At 44.7% G+C, this 18,507-nt stretch overlaps 5 non-coding genes across 5 annotated transcripts; all 5 read right to left on the bottom strand.

The window, feature by feature from the left end:
* Positions 1-320: 320 nt before the first annotated feature.
* On the bottom strand, positions 321-620 carry LOC146854439 (signal recognition particle RNA). Its single transcript, XR_014959243.1, has one exon.
* A 3,409-nt stretch (positions 621-4,029) lies between these two features.
* LOC146854438 (signal recognition particle RNA) lies at positions 4,030-4,329 on the bottom strand. Its single transcript, XR_014959276.1, has one exon.
* Positions 4,330-7,737: 3,408 nt separating this feature from the next.
* Positions 7,738-8,037, bottom strand: LOC146854437 (signal recognition particle RNA). Its single transcript, XR_014959275.1, has one exon.
* A 3,414-nt stretch (positions 8,038-11,451) lies between these two features.
* Positions 11,452-11,751, bottom strand: LOC146854436 (signal recognition particle RNA). The gene has a single exon (XR_014959274.1).
* Positions 11,752-15,159: 3,408 nt separating this feature from the next.
* On the bottom strand, positions 15,160-15,459 carry LOC146854435 (signal recognition particle RNA). Its single transcript, XR_014981595.1, has one exon.
* Positions 15,460-18,507: the final 3,048 nt, after the last annotated feature.

The raw sequence follows: 18,507 nt of genomic DNA, 5'->3' as shown, positions 1-18,507 counted from the left end.
AGGATGCTTTTGTACTTGACAGATCAGTTTAATCCTACAGGTGCTCTAAAAGGAAGAATGCATTTGAGTCATCCTTGCTGAAAATCACACAGCCATTTATTCTAGGTTGCACTGAGTTTTCAGTCCTCTCCGCCTGCTAGCTTGTTGTTGCAATATGTCTCAATTCTGGAGAATTGTCTGCTATGCTGAAATGCGTGGCCCAGTTCAAATGTTCATCATATTTCCTGGAAAAATATCAAAAGGAAAACAAAGATTTGGTTTTGGGAAAATAATTTATTACACCTTGTAAAAATCAAAACTTTCACATTTGAGTCAAAAAAGAGAGGCTAGGTCTCACTATTTTGCTCAGGCTGTTTTACACGTACTGCTCACAGGTGCTGTTCTGCTACCAATGGGCATGGAAGCTTTGGCCTGCTCTGTTTCCAGCCTGGGTCGGTGCACCTCTCGTTACACAACCTGAAATTCTAGAGCTCCCTCTAGAACACCATATTGATGCCCAATGCAGCATGGACACCTGATCAACACAGCTGAGTGCAGCCCAGAACCCCTGAGCTCAAGCAATCCACAAGCCTCGGCCTCCCAAGTAACTAGGACAACAGGCACACGCCACCTTGCCCGGCAAACACTGGAGCTGTCCTAATGATGAAATGCATTCCATAAGTAAGGATAATGATAAAGTAAGGTGGAATGAATTGATGGTTTACCAACCATGTTTCAAGAAAATCAATTTCACTATCCTTCAAAGAAAGGAAAACAATGTCTTATCAAGAAGCAGTGTGAATATGGGAAGGGCCTTTAAAAAAGATGTGGAGTTTCCTAAAGTAAAAAAGAGGGTTGAACTGATTGAAGGGAGAGAGGAAGTAGGGTCGGAAAGATTGTGACGGGGAAGTGAATACAACATAAATACTAGTATTTAGAGAGTGAGAGACAGGTAGAGGGACAGAAGGGAAAGGAGAGTGAGAGTGAGAGAGAAGAGCCAGGTTAGGGCTGAGTTTCTCTTTATCTGCCAGTGACTCCCTGTAGAAGCTTGCCGGCACAATTTAGGCTGTCCTGTAGGCATCCCTTGTTATGCCGAGCCAGCCAATATTGAGAAAAATAGCATGGGTCACAATGATGGAACTCGTCTGCAACATCGGAAGTTTTAAAGTAGTATGGAGTGGGAGGGCTAGAAGAGTTACCATAAAGAATGAATACACGTCATTCTGTTCTCTAGCCTCAACAGCTGCAAGAGAGGAACTCCTGCTGGCCAAGAAGACCAATGTCAGTTCAGCTTGAACAGGTGAAAGCATGTCTGATTCTGCAAAGGTATGAGATTACACTTTTGCGTCAGAGGTGGTCAGGGGCTATTGCACATTAGGAAACCGTTTATTGAGGTCCAGTTGGATTACTCTATCTTCTACCACCTCAAAATCAGCTGCTCATGCAGTGTTCTATACCGATGAGCTATTTTGGTCCTCCCTGCCCCTTCCAGCTAGTGGGTCCCCTGACTAGGGAAAGTGATTCGAACAGATTTGCATATCTTTTCATAGGAGACTTCTTGACCTATTTTATACTGTGCCAAATCAAGGTAGATTGAGTAATGATCTTGACAGACCTATATTGGAGAACTGCAGTGTGGGAAAGTGGCTCTGTATATACTGTTCCCAAATAGGTACAGGGTGTACAGAGTCCACAGTCCCCAGAGGTTTGGCAGAGGCTAAAGTTAGATATAACCTTACTCTCTAAAGTGGTAGCTTGGTAGAGCAGTAAGGCAGTATCAGAGGACAGTGTAAAGCATTTGTTGCACACACTCAGTCAGCAAATGGTCTCACACACTCAATAACTGAACTCTAGGCCAATGGTTTATCTACAAAAAAATATATGCTTGTTTTATTTTAGAACCAACAATAGGTATTAAAATATACTTTCTCAGAATGAGATGCTTTATATAAATACTTTTGCAATATGCAATTGAGTTTTGTAGAAAGTTACAAGTGGTTGCAATAGGCAACAACATTTTAAACACAATAATGCATTGAGCTCAATGGAAGTTTCAAGTTATTTGCAACAGATTACTTTTAGGATTACTTTTGGATTTCCAGGACTGGATCCTAGATTCAGTCCTGGGTCAGTACTTGGAATCAAGTGATAAAAGTCGACTTAATTACTGTGATGATTTTTAGACAATATTTTGCTATTTTAAAAGCTGACAGAAAATATTTCATAGAAAACAGTCTAAGATTCCCTATGGCAGAAAATTCAAGTTGCAGGTATAGTATGTTCTCGTTACTTTTGTAATCCAGTACTGGGTGCCTAGACTCAGTACTGGGACCTTTACCCAAAACAGGTAAGTAATTACGTTTTCAGAAATTATACGATTTTTAAAGAATATTTAAAGTTTGCAGAAAATTGACACTTAGAAGAAATTTCACAGAAAAACAGTCAATGATTTCCTACGGGAGAAAATTGGGTTACTGGTAAGTACAGTTGTAAGTATTTTTCAGAGTCAGTGCTGGGCACCAAGATCCAGCACTGGGAGCTCACCTAATAGCAGGTGAGTATTTTCGTTTTCGTTACTCGGCTGATTTTTGGTGAATATTTTAAGTTTTGAAAAGTCCACACTTGGAAGAAATTTCAGGAAAAACCAGTCAATGTTACCCTATGGAGAAGATTGAGTTATCGGTTTAAAGGTAAGTACTCGACTGGCAGAGTTAAGGTTCTGGGCATAGACTCAGGCGTCTCCCAGGGTCAGGTAGGTACAGTTGGTTCACCCTCAGCGGCACAAGGGCGGCCGGGTGCAGAGAGAGTTAGGCCCAATGTTATCCTATGAGAGGTAGGGTGGCCTTGGTTGGTGGCTGCTGACTAGCAGGCCACGTGGCTGTGGGAGCTGGGCTCCTGGTCACTTATCCAGGGCAAGTGGGGAAGTAGATAGATGTAGAGGTTGCACTGCCAGGGCCACTCGGACGGCTGGGTGCAGGGTGCTTTTGAGCATTCGGGCGCTCAATTGATTTGAATGGGAAATCTCTGGTTTAGAAAAAGACTGCAAGCTCGGGGACGAAGATTCTTCAGGTGCCACCACCACTTCGAGAGGTAAGTTGGGTAGTTGGAGGATAGGTAGGTACCCCGGGATTGGGCACAGGGGGCCGCGGAGCGCCGGGTGCAGGGGTACCTTTTGGTGTCAGGAAATCTTACCCTCTGTTGATCGCGGTTGGGGGGGCACCTGGTTCTGAGGCTGCAGGCTTCTTCAGGAGTGTCGAGGGAGGTCCTTGGGTGCCGGACTCGGGGTCACAGTCGCCGTGGGGTCGTCCTTGTGGTCTTTGTTCACTCTGGCACAGGCCAGGCTTGGTGGGTGCAGAGTGTGAAGGGTTCGCGGTTCCGGGCTGCTGCCAGGGATTAGAAGTAGATTTGAGTAGAGCCTCTACTCATGGGAGTCCCAGGGGTTTAGAGTCAAAAGGTAGCCAGGTCCTCCAGGGTTTGTGAGGTTGCTGGCCACAAGAGATGCCGGGTTGGAGCAGGAGCAGGTTCGAGGGTCGACAGGCCAGAGGCTCCAACGTTTGGGAGTTGCACAGCCTTCAGTCTTTTCATGTTTCGCTCAAAGAGTGAAGGGCCCTGTAATTTCTCCTTCTCATTCACATATGAAAAGAATGAAGGCTAATCAAAAAATGAATTAGAGCTGGACGTAGAAATGCAGCAGAAGGGCCAGCAAGCGCATTTCTAAGTTGCTCTATGAAGGATGCTTTTGTACTTGACAGATCAGTTTAATCCTACAGGTGCTCTAAAAGGAAGAATGCATTTGAGTCATCCTTGCTGAAAATCACACAGCCATTTATTCTAGGTTGCACTGAGTTTTCAGTCCTCTCCGCCTGCTAGCTTGTTGTTGCAATATGTCTCAATTCTGGAGAATTGTCTGCTATGCTGAAATGCGTGGCCCAGTTCAAATGTTCATCATATTTCCTGGAAAAATATCAAAAGGAAAACAAAGATTTGGTTTTGGGAAAATAATTTATTACACCTTGTAAAAATCAAAACTTTCACATTTGAGTCAAAAAAGAGAGGCTAGGTCTCACTATTTTGCTCAGGCTGTTTAACACGTACTGCTCACAGGTGCTGTCCTGCTACCAATGGGCATGGAAGCTTTGGCCTGCTCTGTTTCCAGCCTGGGTCGGTGCACCTCTCGTTACACAACCTGAAATTCTAGAGCTCCCTCTAGAACACCATATTGATGCCCAATGCAGCATGGACACCTGATCAACACAGCTGAGTGCAGCCCAGAACCCCTGGGCTCAAGCAATCCACAAGCCTCTGCCTCCCAAGTAACTAGGACAACAGGCACACGCCACCTTGCCCGGCAAACACTGCAGCTGTCCTAATGATGAAATGCATTCCATAAGTAAGGATAATGATAAAGTAAGGTGGAATGAATTGATGGTTTACCAACCATGTTTCAAGAAAATCAATTTCACTATCCTTCAAAGAAAGGAAAAAAATGTCTTATCAAGAAGCAGTGTGAATATGGGAAGGGCCTTTAAAAAAGATGTGGAGTTTCCTAAAGTAAAAAAGAGGGTTGAACTGATTGAAGGGAGAGAGGAAGTAGGGTCGGAAAGATTGTGACGGGGAAGTGAATACAACATAAATACTAGTATTTAGAGAGTGAGAGACAGGTAGAGGGACAGAAGGGAAAGGAGAGTGAGAGTGAGAGAGAAGAGCCAGGTTAGGGCTGAGTTTCTCTTTATCTGCCAGTGACTCCCTGTAGAAGCTTGCTGGCACAATTTAGGCTGTCCTGTAGGCATCCCTTGTTATGCCGAGCCAGCCAATATTGAGAAAAATAGCATGGGTCACAATGATGGAACTCGTCTGCAACTTCGGAAGTTTTAAAGTGGTATGGAGTGGGAGGGCTAGAAGAGTTACCATAAAGAATGAATACACGTCATTCTGTTCTCTAGCCTCAACAGCTGCAAGAGAGGAACTCCTGCTGTCCAAGAAGACCAATGTCAGTTCAGCTTGAACAGGTGAAAGCATGCCTGATTCTGCAAAGGTATGAGATTACACTTTTGCGTCAGAGGTGGTCAGGGGCTATTGCACATTAGGAAACCGTTTATTGAGGTCCAGTTGGATTACTCTATCTTCTACCACCTCAAAATCAGCTGCTCATGCAGTGTTCTATACCGATGAGCTATTTTGGTCCTCCCTGCCCCTTCCAGCTAGTGGGTCCCCTGACTAGGGAAAGTGATTCGAACAGATTTGCATATCTTTTCATAGGAGACTTCTTGACTTATTTTATACTGTGCCAAATCAAGGTAGATTAAGTAATGATCTTGACAGACCTATATTGGAGAACTGCAGTGTGAGAAAGTGGCTCTGTATATACTGTTCCCAAATAGGTACAGGGTGTACAGAGTCCACAGTCCCCAGAGGTTTGGCAGAGGCTAAAGTTAGATATAACCTTACTCTCTAAAGTGGTAGCTTGGTCGAGCAGTAAGGCAGTACCAGAGGACAGTGTAAAGCATTTGTTGCACACACTCAGTCAGCAAATGGTCTCACACACTCAATAACTGAACTCTAGGCCAATGGTTTATCTACAAAAAAATATATGCTTGTTTTATTTTAGAACCAACAATAGGTATTAAAATATACTTTCTCAGAATGAGATGCTTTATATAAATACTTTTGCAATATGCAATTGACTTTTGAAGAAAGTTACAAGTGGTTGCAATAGGCAACAACATTTTAAACACAATAATGCATTGAGCTCAATGGAAGTTTCAAGTTATTTGCAACAGATTACTTTTAGGATTACTTTTGGATTTCCAGGACTGGATCCTAGATTCAGTCCTGGGTCAGTATTTGGAATCAAGTGATAAAAGGCGACTTAATTACTGTGATGATTTTTAGACAATATTTTGCTATTTTAAAAGCTGACAGAAAATATTTCATAGAAAACAGTCTAAGATTCCCTATGGCAGAAAATTCAAGTTGCAGGTATAGTATGTTCTCGTTACTTTTGTAATCCAGTACTGGGTGCCTAGACTCAGTACTGGGACCTTTATCCAAAACAGGTAAGTAAGTACGTTTTCAGAAATTATACGATTTTTAAAGAATATTTAAAGTTTGCAGAAATTGACACTTAGAAGAAATTTTACAGAAAAACAGTCAATGATTTCCTACGGGAGAAAATTGGGTTACTGGTAAGTACAGTTGTAAGTATTTTTCAGAGTCAGTGCTGGGCACCAAGATCCAGCACTGGGAGCTCACCTAATAGCAGGTGAGTATTTTCGTTTTCGTTACTCGGCTGATTTTTGGTGAATATTTTAAGTTTTGAAAAGTCCACACTTGGAAGAAATTTCAGGAAAAACCAGTCAACGTTACCCTATGGAGAAGATTGAGTTATCGGTTTAAAGGTAAGTACTCGACTGGCAGAGTTAAGGTTCTGGGCATAGACTAAGGCGTCTCCCAGGGTCAGGTAGGTACAGTTGGTTCACCCTCAGCGGCACAAGGGCGGCCGGGTGCAGAGAGAGTTAGGCCCAATGTTATCCTATGAGAGGTAGGGGGGCCTTGGTTGGTGGCTGCTGACTAGCAGGCCACGTGGCTGTGGGAGCTGGGCTCCTGGTCACTTATCCAGGGCAAGTGGGGAAGTAGATAGATGTAGAGGTTGCACTGCCAGGGCCACTCGGACGGCTGGGTGCAGGGTGCTTTTGAGCATTCGGGCGCTCAATTGATTTGAATGGGAAATCTCTGGTTTAGAAAAAGACTGCAAGCTCGGGGACGAAGATTCTTCAGGTGCCACCACCACTTCGAGAGGTAAGTTGGGTAGTTGGAGGATAGGTAGGTACCCCGGGATTGGGCACAGGGGGCCGCGGAGCGCCGGGTGCAGGGGTACCTTTTGGTGTCGGGAAATCTTACCCTCTGTTGATCGCGGTTGGGGGGGCACCTGGTTCTGAGGCTGCAGGCTTCTTCAGGAGTGTCGAGGGAGGTCCTTGGGTGCCGGACTCGGGGTCACAGTCGCCGTGGGGTCATCCTTGTGGTCTTTGTTCACTCTGGCACAGGCCAGGCTTGGTGGGTGCAGAGTGTGAAGAGTTCGCGGTTCCGGGCTGCTGCCAGGGATTAGAAGTAGATTTGAGTAGAGCCTCTACTCATGGGAGTCCCAGGGGTTTAGAGTCAAAAGGTAGCCAGGTCCTCCAGGGTTTGTGAGGTTGCTGGCCACAAGAGATGCCGGGTTGGAGCAGGAGCAGGTTCGAGGGTCGACAGGCCAGAGGCTCCAACGTTTGGGAGTTGCACAGCCCTCAGTCTTTTCATGTTTCGCTCAAAGAGTGAAGGGCCCTGTAATTTCTCCTTCTCATTCACATATGAAAAGAATGAGGGCTAATCAAAAAATGAATTAGAGCTGGACGTAGAAATGCAGCAGAAGGGCCAGCAAGCGCATTTCTAAGTTGCTCTATGAAGGATGCTTTTGTACTTGACAGATCAGTTTAATCCTACAGGTGCTCTAAAAGGAAGAATGCATTTGAGTCATCCTTGCTGAAAATCACACAGCCATATATTCTAGGTTGCACTGAGTTTTCAGTCCTCTCCGCCTGCTAGCTTGTTGTTGCAATATGTCTCAATTCTGGAGAATTGTCTGCTATGCTGAAATGCGTGGCCCAGTTCAAATGTTCATCATATTTCCTGGAAAAATATCAAAAGGAAAACAAAGATTTGGTTTTGGGAAAATAATTTATTACACCTTGTAAAAATCAAAACTTTCACATTTGAGTCAAAAAAGAGAGGCTAGGTCTCACTATTTTGCTCAGGCTGTTTAACACGTACTGCTCACAGGTGCTGTCCTGCTACCAATGGGCATGGAAGCTTTGGCCTGCTCTGTTTCCAGCCTGGGTCGGTGCACCTCTCGTTACACAACCTGAAATTCTAGAGCTCCCTCTAGAACACCATATTGATGCCCAATGCAGCATGGACACCTGATCAACACAGCTGAGTGCAGCCCAGAACCCCTGGGCTCAAGCAATCCACAAGCCTCTGCCTCCCAAGTAACTAGGACAACAGGCACACGCCACCTTGCCCGGCAAACACTGCAGCTGTCCTAATGATGAAATGCATTCCATAAGTAAGGATAATGATAAAGTAAGGTGGAATGAATTGATGGTTTACCAACCATGTTTCAAGAAAATCAATTTCACTATCCTTCAAAGAAAGGAAAAAAATGTCTTATCAAGAAGCAGTGTGAATATGGGAAGGGCCTTTAAAAAAGATGTGGAGTTTCCTAAAGTAAAAAAGAGGGTTGAACTGATTGAAGGGAGAGAGGAAGTAGGGTCGGAAAGATTGTGACGGGGAAGTGAATACAACATAAATACTAGTATTTAGAGAGTGAGAGACAGGTAGAGGGACAGAAGGGAAAGGAGAGTGAGAGTGAGAGTGAGAGAGAAGAGCCAGGTTAGGGCTGAGTTTCTCTTTATCTGCCAGTGACTCCCTGTAGAAGCTTGCTGGCACAATTTAGGCTGTCCTGTAGGCATCCCTTGTTATGCCGAGCCAGCCAATATTGAGAAAAATAGCATGGGTCACAATGATGGAACTCGTCTGCAACTTCGGAAGTTTTAAAGTGGTATGGAGTGGGAGGGCTAGAAGAGTTACCATAAAGAATGAATACACGTCATTCTGTTCTCTAGCCTCAACAGCTGCAAGAGAGGAACTCCTGCTGGCCAAGAAGACCAATGTCAGTTCAGCTTGAACAGGTGAAAGCATGCCTGATTCTGCAAAGGTATGAGATTACACTTTTGCGTCAGAGGTGGTCAGGGGCTATTGCACATTGGGAAACCGTTTATTGAGGTCCAGTTGGATTACTCTATCTTCTACCACCTCAAAATCAGCTGCTCATGCAGTGTTCTATACCGATGAGCTATTTTGGTCCTCCCTGCCCCTTCCAGCTAGTGGGTCCCCTGACTAGGGAAAGTGATTCGAACAGATTTGCATATCTTTTCATAGGAGACTTCTTGACTTATTTTATACTGTGCCAAATCAAGGTAGATTGAGTAATGATCTTGACAGACCTATATTGGAGAACTGCAGTGTGAGAAAGTGGCTCTGTATATACTGTTCCCAAATAGGTACAGGGTGTACAGAGTCCACAGTCCCCAGAGGTTTGGCAGAGGCTAAAGTTAGATATAACCTTACTCTCTAAAGTGGTAGCTTGGTCGAGCAGTAAGGCAGTATCAGAGGACAGTGTAAAGCATTTGTTGCACACACTCAGTCAGCAAATGGTCTCACACACTCAATAACTGAACTCTAGGCCAATGGTTTATCTACAAAAAATATATGCTTGTTTTATTTTAGAACCAACAATAGGTATTAAAATATACTTTCTCAGAATGAGATGCTTTATATAAATACTTTTGCAATATGCAATTGACTTTTGTAGAAAGTTACAAGTGGTTGCAATAGGCAACAACATTTTAAACACAATAATGCATTGAGCTCAATGGAAGTTTCAATTTATTTGCAACAGATTACTTTTAGGATTACTTTTGGATTTCCAGGACTGGATCCTAGATTCAGTCCTGGGTCAGTACTTGGAATCAAGTGATAAAAGTCGACTTAATTACTGTGATGATTTTTAGACAATATTTTGCTATTTTAAAAGCTGACAGAAAATATTTCATAGAAAACAGTCTAAGATTCCCTATTGCAGAAAATTCAAGTTGCAGGTATAGTATGTTCTCGTTACTTTTGTAATCCAGTACTGGGTGCCTAGACTCAGTACTGGGACCTTTACCCAAAACAGGTAAGTAATTACGTTTTCAGAAATTATACGATTTTTAAAGAATATTTAAAGTTTGCAGAAAATTGACACTTAGAAGAAATTTCACAGAAAAACAGTCAATGATTTCCTACGGGAGAAAATTGGGTTACTGGTAAGTACAGTTGTAAGTATTTTTCAGAGTCAGTGCTGGGCACCAAGATCCAGCACTGGGAGCTCACCTAATAGCAGGTGAGTATTTTCGTTTTCGTTACTCGGCTGATTTTTGGTGAATATTTTAAGTTTTGAAAAGTCCACACTTGGAAGAAATTTCAGGAAAAAACAGTCAATGTTACCCTATGGAGAAGATTGAGTTATCGGTTTAAAGGTAAGTACTCGACTGGCAGAGTTAAGGTTCTGGGCATAGACTCAGGCGTCTCCCAGGGTCAGGTAGGTACAGTTGGTTCACCCTCAGCGGCACAAGGGCGGCCGGGTGCAGAGAGAGTTAGGCCCAATGTTATCCTATGAGAGGTAGGGGGGCCTTGGTTGGTGGCTGCTGACTAGAAGGCCACGTGGCTGTGGGAGCTGGGCTCCTGGTCACTTATCCAGGGCAAGTGGGGAAGTAGATAGATGTAGAGGTTGCACTGCCAGGGCCACTCGGACGGCTGGGTGCAGGGTGCTTTTGAGCATTCGGGCGCTCAATTGATTTGAATGGGAAATCTCTGGTTTAGAAAAAGACTGCAAGCTCGGGGACGAAGATTCTTCAGGTGCCACCACCACTTCGAGAGGTAATTTGGGTAGTTGGAGGATAGGTAGGTACCCCGGGATTGGGCACAGGGGGCCGCGGAGCGCCGGGTGCAGGGGTACCTTTTGGTGTCGGGAAATCTTACCCTCTGTTGATCGCGGTTGGGGGGGCACCTGGTTCTGAGGCTGCAGGCTTCTTCAGGAGTGTCGAGGGAGGTCCTTGGGTGCCGGACTCGGGGTCACAGTCGCCGTGGGGTCATCCTTGTGGTCTTTGTTCACTCTGGCACAGGCCAGGCTTGGTGGGTGCAGAGTGTGAAGGGTTCGCGGTTCCGGGCTGCTGCCAGGGATTAGAAGTAGATTTGAGTAGAGCCTCTACTCATGGGAGTCCCAGGGGTTTAGAGTCAAAAGGTAGCCAGGTCCTCCAGGGTTTGTGAGGTTGCTGGCCACAAGAGATGCCGGGTTGGAGCAGGAGCAGGTTCGAGGGTCGACAGGCCAGAGGCTCCAACGTTTGGGAGTTGCACAGCCCTCAGTCTTTTCATGTTTCGCTCAAAGAGTGAAGGGCCCTGTAATTTCTCCTTCTCATTCACATATGAAAAGAATGAGGGCTAATCAAAAAATGAATTAGAGCTGGACGTAGAAATGCAGCAGAAGGGCCAGCAAGCGCATTTCTAAGTTGCTCTATGAAGGATGCTTTTGTACTTGACAGATCAGTTTAATCCTACAGGTGCTCTAAAAGGAAGAATGCATTTGAGTCATCCTTGCTGAAAATCACACAGCCATTTATTCTAGGTTGCACAGAGTTTTCAGTCCTCTCCGCCTGCTAGCTTGTTGTTGCAATATGTCTCAATTCTGGAGAATTGTCTGCTATGCTGAAATGCGTGGCCCAGTTCAAATGTTCATCATATTTCCTGGAAAAATATCAAAAGGAAAACAAAGATTTGGTTTTGGGAAAATAATTTATTACACCTTGTAAAAATCAAAACTTTCACATTTGAGTCAAAAAAGAGAGGCTAGGTCTCACTATTTTGCTCAGGCTGTTTAACACGTACTGCTCACAGGTGCTGTCCTGCTACCAATGGGCATGGAAGCTTTGGCCTGCTCTGTTTCCAGCCTGGGTCGGTGCACCTCTCGTTACACAACCTGAAATTCTAGAGCTCCCTCTAGAACACCATATTGATGCCCAATGCAGCATGGACACCTGATCAACACAGCTGAGTGCAGCCCAGAACCCCTGGGCTCAAGCAATCCACAAGCCTCTGCCTCCCAAGTAACTAGGACAACAGGCACACGCCACCTTGCCCGGCAAACACTGCAGCTGTCCTAATGATGAAATGCATTCCATAAGTAAGGATAATGATAAAGTAAGGTGGAATGAATTGATGGTTTACCAACCATGTTTCAAGAAAATCAATTTCACTATCCTTCAAAGAAAGGAAAAAAATGTCTTATCAAGAAGCAGTGTGAATATGGGAAGGGCCTTTAAAAAAGATGTGGAGTTTCCTAAAATAAAAAAGAGGGTTGAACTGATTGAAGGGAGAGAGGAAGTAGGGTCGGAAAGATTGTGACGGGGAAGTGAATACAACATAAATACTAGTATTTAGAGAGTGAGAGACAGGTAGAGGGACAGAAGGGAAAGGAGAGTGAGAGTGAGAGAGAAGAGCCAGGTTAGGGCTGAGTTTCTCTTTATCTGCCAGTGACTCCCTGTAGAAGCTTGCTGCCACAATTTAGGCTGTCCTGTAGGCATCCCTTGTTATGCCGAGCCAGCCAATATTGACAAAAATAGCATGGGTCACAATGATGGAACTCGTCTGCAACTTCTGAAGTTTTAAAGTGGTATGGAGTGGGAGGGCTAGAAGAGTTACCATAAAGAATGAATACACGTCATTCTGTTCTCTAGCCTCAACAGCTGCAAGAGAGGAACTCCTGCTGGCCAAGAAGACCAATGTCAGTTCAGCTTGAACAGGTGAAAGCATGCCTGATTCTGCAAAGGTATGAGATTACACTTTTGCGTCAGAGGTGGTCAGGGGCTATTGCACATTGGGAAACCGTTTATTGAGGTCCAGTTGGATTACTCTATCTTCTACCACCTCAAAATCAGCTGCTCATGCAGTGTTCTATACCGATGAGCTATTTTGGTCCTCCCTGCCCCTTCCAGCTAGTGGGTCCCCTGACTAGGGAAAGTGATTCGAACAGATTTGCATATCTTTTCATAGGAGACTTCTTGACTTATTTTATACTGTGCCAAATCAAGGTAGATTGAGTAATGATCTTGACAGACCTATATTGGAGAACTGCAGTGTGAGAAAGTGGCTCTGTATATACTGTTCCCAAATAGGTACAGGGTGTACAGAGTCCACAGTCCCCAGAGGTTTGGCAGAGGCTAAAGTTAGATATAACCTTACTCTCTAAAGTGGTAGCTTGGTCGAGCAGTAAGGCAGTATCAGAGGACAGTGTAAAGCATTTGTTGCACACACTCAGTCAGCAAATGGTCTCACACACTCAATAACTGAACTCTAGGCCAATGGTTTATCTACAAAAAATATATGCTTGTTTTATTTTAGAACCAACAATAGGTATTAAAATATACTTTCTCAGAATGAGATGCTTTATATAAATACTTTTGCAATATGCAATTGACTTTTGTAGAAAGTTACAAGTGGTTGCAATAGGCAACAACATTTTAAACACAATAATGCATTGAGCTCAATGGAAGTTTCAATTTATTTGCAACAGATTACTTTTAGGATTACTTTTGGATTTCCAGGACTGGATCCTAGATTCAGTCCTGGGTCAGTACTTGGAATCAAGTGATAAAAGTCGACTTAATTACTGTGATGATTTTTAGACAATATTTTGCTATTTTAAAAGCTGACAGAAAATATTTCATAGAAAACAGTCTAAGATTCCCTATGGCAGAAAATTCAAGTTGCAGGTATAGTATGTTCTCGTTACTTTTGTAATCCAGTACTGGGTGCCTAGACTCAGTACTGGGACCTTTACCCAAAACAGGAAAGTAATTACGTTTTCAGAAATTATACGATTTTTAAAGAATATTTAAAGTTTGCAGAAAATTGACACTTAGAAGAAATTTCACAGAAAAACAGTCAATGATTTCCTACGGGAGAAAATTGGGTTACTGGTAAGTACAGTTGTAAGTATTTTTCAGAGTCAGTGCTGGGCACCAAGATCCAGCACTGGGAGCTCACCTAATAGCAGGTGAGTATTTTCGTTTTCGTTACTCGGCTGATTTTTGGTGAATATTTTAAGTTTTGAAAAGTCCACACTTGGAAGAAATTTCAGGAAAAACCAGTCAATGTTACCCTATGGAGAAGATTGAGTTATCGGTTTAAAGGTAAGTACTCGACTGGCAGAGTTAAGGTTCTGGGCATAGACTCAGGCGTCTCCCAGGGTCAGGTAGGTACAGTTGGTTCACCCTCAGCGGCACAAGGGCGGCCGGGTGCAGAGAGAGTTAGGCCCAATGTTATCCTATGAGAGGTAGGGGGGCCTTGGTTGGTGGCTGCTGACTAGCAGGCCACGTGGCTGTGGGAGCTGGGCTCCTGGTCACTTATCCAGGGCAAGTGGGGAAGTAGATAGATTTAGAGGTTGCACTGCCAGGGCCACTCGGACGGCTGGGTGCAGGGTGCTTTTGAGCATTCGGGCGCTCAATTGATTTGAATGGGAAATCTCTGGTTTAGAAAAAGACTGCAAGCTCGGGGACGAAGATTCTTCAGGTGCCACCACCACTTCGAGAGGTAAGTTGGGTAGTTGGAGGATAGGTAGGTACCCCGGGATTGGGCACAGGGGGCCGCGGAGCGCCGGGTGCAGGGGTACCTTTTGGTGTCGGGAAATCTTACCCTCTGTTGATCGCGGTTGGGGGGGCACCTGGTTCTGAGGCTGCAGGCTTCTTCAGGAGTGTCGAGGGAGGTCCTTGGGTGCCGGACTCGGGGTCACAGTCACCGTGGGGTCATCCTTGTGGTCTTTGTTCACTCTGGCACAGGCCAGGCTTGGTGGGTGCAGAGTGTGAAGGGTTCGCGGTTCCGGGCTGCTGCCAGGGATTAGAAGTAGACTTGAGTAGAGCCTCTACTCATGGGAGTCCCAGGGGTTTAGAGTCAAAAGGTAGCCAGGTCCTCCAGGGTTTGTGAGGTTGCTGGCCACAAGAGATGCCGGGTTGGAGCAGGAGCAGGTTCGAGGGTCGACAGGCCAGAGGCTCCAACGTTTGGGAGTTGCACAGCCCTCAGTCTTTTCATGTTTCGCTCAAAGAGTGAAGGGCCCTGTAATTTCTCCTTCTCATTCACATATGAAAAGAATGAGGGCTAATCAAAAAATGAATTAGAGCTGGACGTAGAAATGCAGCAGAAGGGCCAGCAAGCGCATTTCTAAGTTGCTCTATGAAGGATGCTTTTGTACTTGACAGATCAGTTTAATCCTACAGGTGCTCTAAAAGGAAGAATGCATTTGAGTCATCCTTGCTGAAAATCACACAGCCATTTATTCTAGGTTGCACTGAGTTTTCAGTCCTCTCCGCCTGCTAGCTTGTTGTTGCAATATGTCTCAATTCTGGAGAATTGTCTGCTATGCTGAAATGCGTGGCCCAGTTCAAATGTTCATCATATTTCCTGGAAAAATATCAAAAGGAAAACAAAGATTTGGTTTTGGGAAAATAATTTATTACACCTTGTAAAAATCAAAACTTTCACATTTGAGTCAAAAAAGAGAGGCTAGGTCTCACTATTTTGCTCAGGCTGTTTAACACGTACTGCTCACAGGTGCTGTCCTGCTACCAATGGGCATGGAAGCTTTGGCCTGCTCTGTTTCCAGCCTGGGTCGGAGCACCTCTCGTTACACAACCTGAAATTCTAGAGCTCCCTCTAGAACACCATATTGATGCCCAATGCAGCATGGACACCTGATCAACACAGCTGAGTGCAGCCCAGAACCCCTGGGCTCAAGCAATCCACAAGCCTCTGCCTCCCAAGTAACTAGGACAACAGGCACACGCCACCTTGCCCGGCAAACACTGCAGCTGTCCTAATGATGAAATGCATTCCATAAGTAAGGATAATGATAAAGTAAGGTGGAATGAATTGATGGTTTACCAACCATGTTTCAAGAAAATCAATTTCACTATCCTTCAAAGAAAGGAAAAAAATGTCTTATCAAGAAGCAGTGTGAATATGGGAAGGGCCTTTAAAAAAGATGTGGAGTTTCCTAAAGTAAAAAAGAGGGTTGAACTGATTGAAGGGAGAGAGGAAGTAGGGTCGGAAAGATTGTGACGGGGAAGTGAATACAACATAAATACTAGTATTTAGAGAGTGAGAGACAGGTAGAGGGACAGAAGGGAAAGGAGAGTGAGAGTGAGAGAGAAGAGCCAGGTTAGGGCTGAGTTTCTCTTTATCTGCCAGTGACTCCCTGTAGAAGCTTGCTGGCTCAATTTAGGCTGTCCTGTAGGCATCCCTTGTTATGCCGAGCCAGCCAATATTGAGAAAAATAGCATGGGTCACAATGATGGAACTCGTCTGCAACTTCGGAAGTTTTAAAGTGGTATGGAGTGGGAGGGCTAGAAGAGTTACCATAAAGAATGAATACACGTCATTCTGTTCTCTAGCCTCAACAGCTGCAAGAGAGGAACTCCTGCTGGCCAAGAAGACCAATGTCAGTTCAGCTTGAACAGGTGAAAGCATGCCTGATTCTGCAAAGGTATGAGATTACACTTTTGCGTCAGAGGTGGTCAGGGGCTATTGCACATTAGGAAACCGTTTATTGAGGTCCAGTTGGATTACTCTATCTTCTACCACCTCAAAATCAGCTGCTCATGCAGTGTTCTATACCGATGAGCTATTTTGGTCCTCCCTGCCCCTTCCAGCTAGTGGGTCCCCTGACTAGGGAAAGTGATTCGAACAGATTTGCATATCTTTTCATAGGAGACTTCTTGACTTATTTTATACTGTGCCAAATCAAGGTAGATTGAGTAATGATCTTGACAGACCTATATTGGAGAACTGCAGTGTGAGAAAGTGGCTCTGTATATACTGTTCCCAAATAGGTACAGGGTGTACAGAGTCCACAGTCCCCAGAGGTTTGGCAGAGGCTAAAGTTAGATATAACCTAACTCTCTAAAGTGGTAGCTTGGTCGAGCAGTAAGGCAGTATCAGAGGACAGTGTAAAGCATTTGTTGCACACACTCAGTCAGCAAATGGTCTCACACACTCAATAACTGAACTCTAGGCCAATGGTTTATCTACAAAAAATATATGCTTGTTTTATTTTAGAACCAACAATAGGTATTAAAATATACTTTCTCAGAATGAGATGCTTTATATAAATACTTTTGCAATATGCAATTGACTTTTGTAGAAAGTTACAAGTGGTTGCAATAGGCAACAACATTTTAAACACAATAATGCATTGAGCTCAATGGAAGTTTCAAGTTATTTGCAACAGATTACTTTTAGGATTACTTTTGGATTTCCAGGACTGGATCCTAGATTCAGTCCTGGGTCAGTACTTGGAATCAAGTGATAAAAGTCGACTTAATTACTGTGATGATTTTTAGACAATATTTTGCTATTTTAAAAGCTGACAGAAAATATTTCATAGAAAACAGTCTAAGATTCCCTATGGCAGAAAATTCAAGTTGCAGGTATAGTATGTTCTCGTTACTTTTGTAATCCAGTACTGGGTGCCTAGACTCAGTACTGGGACCTTTATCCAAAACAGGTAAGTAATTACGTTTTCAGAAATTATACGATTTTTAAAGAATATTTAAAGTTTGCAGAAATTGACACTTAGAAGAAATTTTACAGAAAAACAGTCAATGATTTCCTACGGGAGAAAATTGGGTTACTGGTAAGTACAGTTGTAAGTATTTTTCAGAGTCAGTGCTGGGCACCAAGATCCAGCACTGGGAGCTCACCTAATAGCAGGTGAGTATTTTCGTTTTCGTTACTCGGCTAATTTTTGGTGAATATTTTAAGTTTTGAAAAGTCCACACTTGGAAGAAATTTCAGGAAAAACCAGTCAATGTTACCCTATGGAGAAGATTGAGTTATCGGTTTAAAGGTAAGTACTCGACTGGCAGAGTTAAGGTTCTGGGCATAGACTCAGGCGTCTCCCAGGGTCAGGTAGGTACAGTTGGTTCACCCTCAGCGGCACAAGGGCGGCCGGGTGCAGAGAGAGTTAGGCCCAATGTTATCCTATGAGAGGTAGGGGGGCCTTGGTTGGTGGCTGCTGACTAGCAGGCCACGTGGCTGTGGGAGCTGGGCTCCTGGTCACTTATCCAGGGCAAGTGGGGAAGTAGATAGATGTAGAGGTTGCACTGCCAGGGCCACTCGGACGGCTGGGTGCAGGGTGCTTTTGAGCATTCGGGCGCTCAATTGATTTGAATGGGAAATCTCTGGTTTAGAAAAAGACTGCAAGCTCGGGGACGAAGATTCTTCAGGTGCCACCACCACTTCGAGAGGTAAGTTGGGTAGTTGGAGGATAGGTAGGTACCCCGGGATTGGGCACAGGGGGCCGCGGAGCGCCGGGTGCAGGGGTACCTTTTGGTGTCGGGAAATCTTACCCTCTGTTGATCGCGGTTGGGGGGGCACCTGGTTCTGAGGCTGCAGGCTTCTTCAGGAGTGTCGAGGGAGGTCCTTGGGTGCCGGACTCGGGGTCACAGTCGCCGTGGGGTCATCCTTGTGGTCTTTGTTCACTCTGGCACAGGCCAGGCTTGGTGGGTGCAGAGTGTGAAGGGTTCGCGGTTCCGGGCTGCTGCCAGGGATTAGAAGTAGATTTGAGTAGAGCCTCTACTCAAGGGAGTCCCAGGGGTTTAGAGTCAAAAGGTAGCCAGGTCCTCCAGGGTTTGTGAGGTTGCTGGCCACAAGAGATGCCGGGTTGGAGCAGGAGCAGGTTCGAGGGTCGACAGGCCAGAGGCTCCAACGTTTGGGAGTTGCACAGCCCTCAGTCTTTTCATGTTTCGCTCAAAGAGTGAAGGGCCCTGTAATTTCTCCTTCTCATTCACATATGAAAAGAATGAGGGCTAATCAAAAAATGAATTAGAGCTGGACGTAGAAATGCAG

Source organism: Triturus cristatus, chromosome 4_1 (genome assembly GCF_964204655.1).
Source record: "Triturus cristatus chromosome 4_1, aTriCri1.1, whole genome shotgun sequence".
NCBI classification, from domain to species: domain Eukaryota; kingdom Metazoa; phylum Chordata; class Amphibia; order Caudata; family Salamandridae; genus Triturus; species Triturus cristatus.
This window is presented reverse-complemented; position numbering and strand designations above follow the sequence as displayed.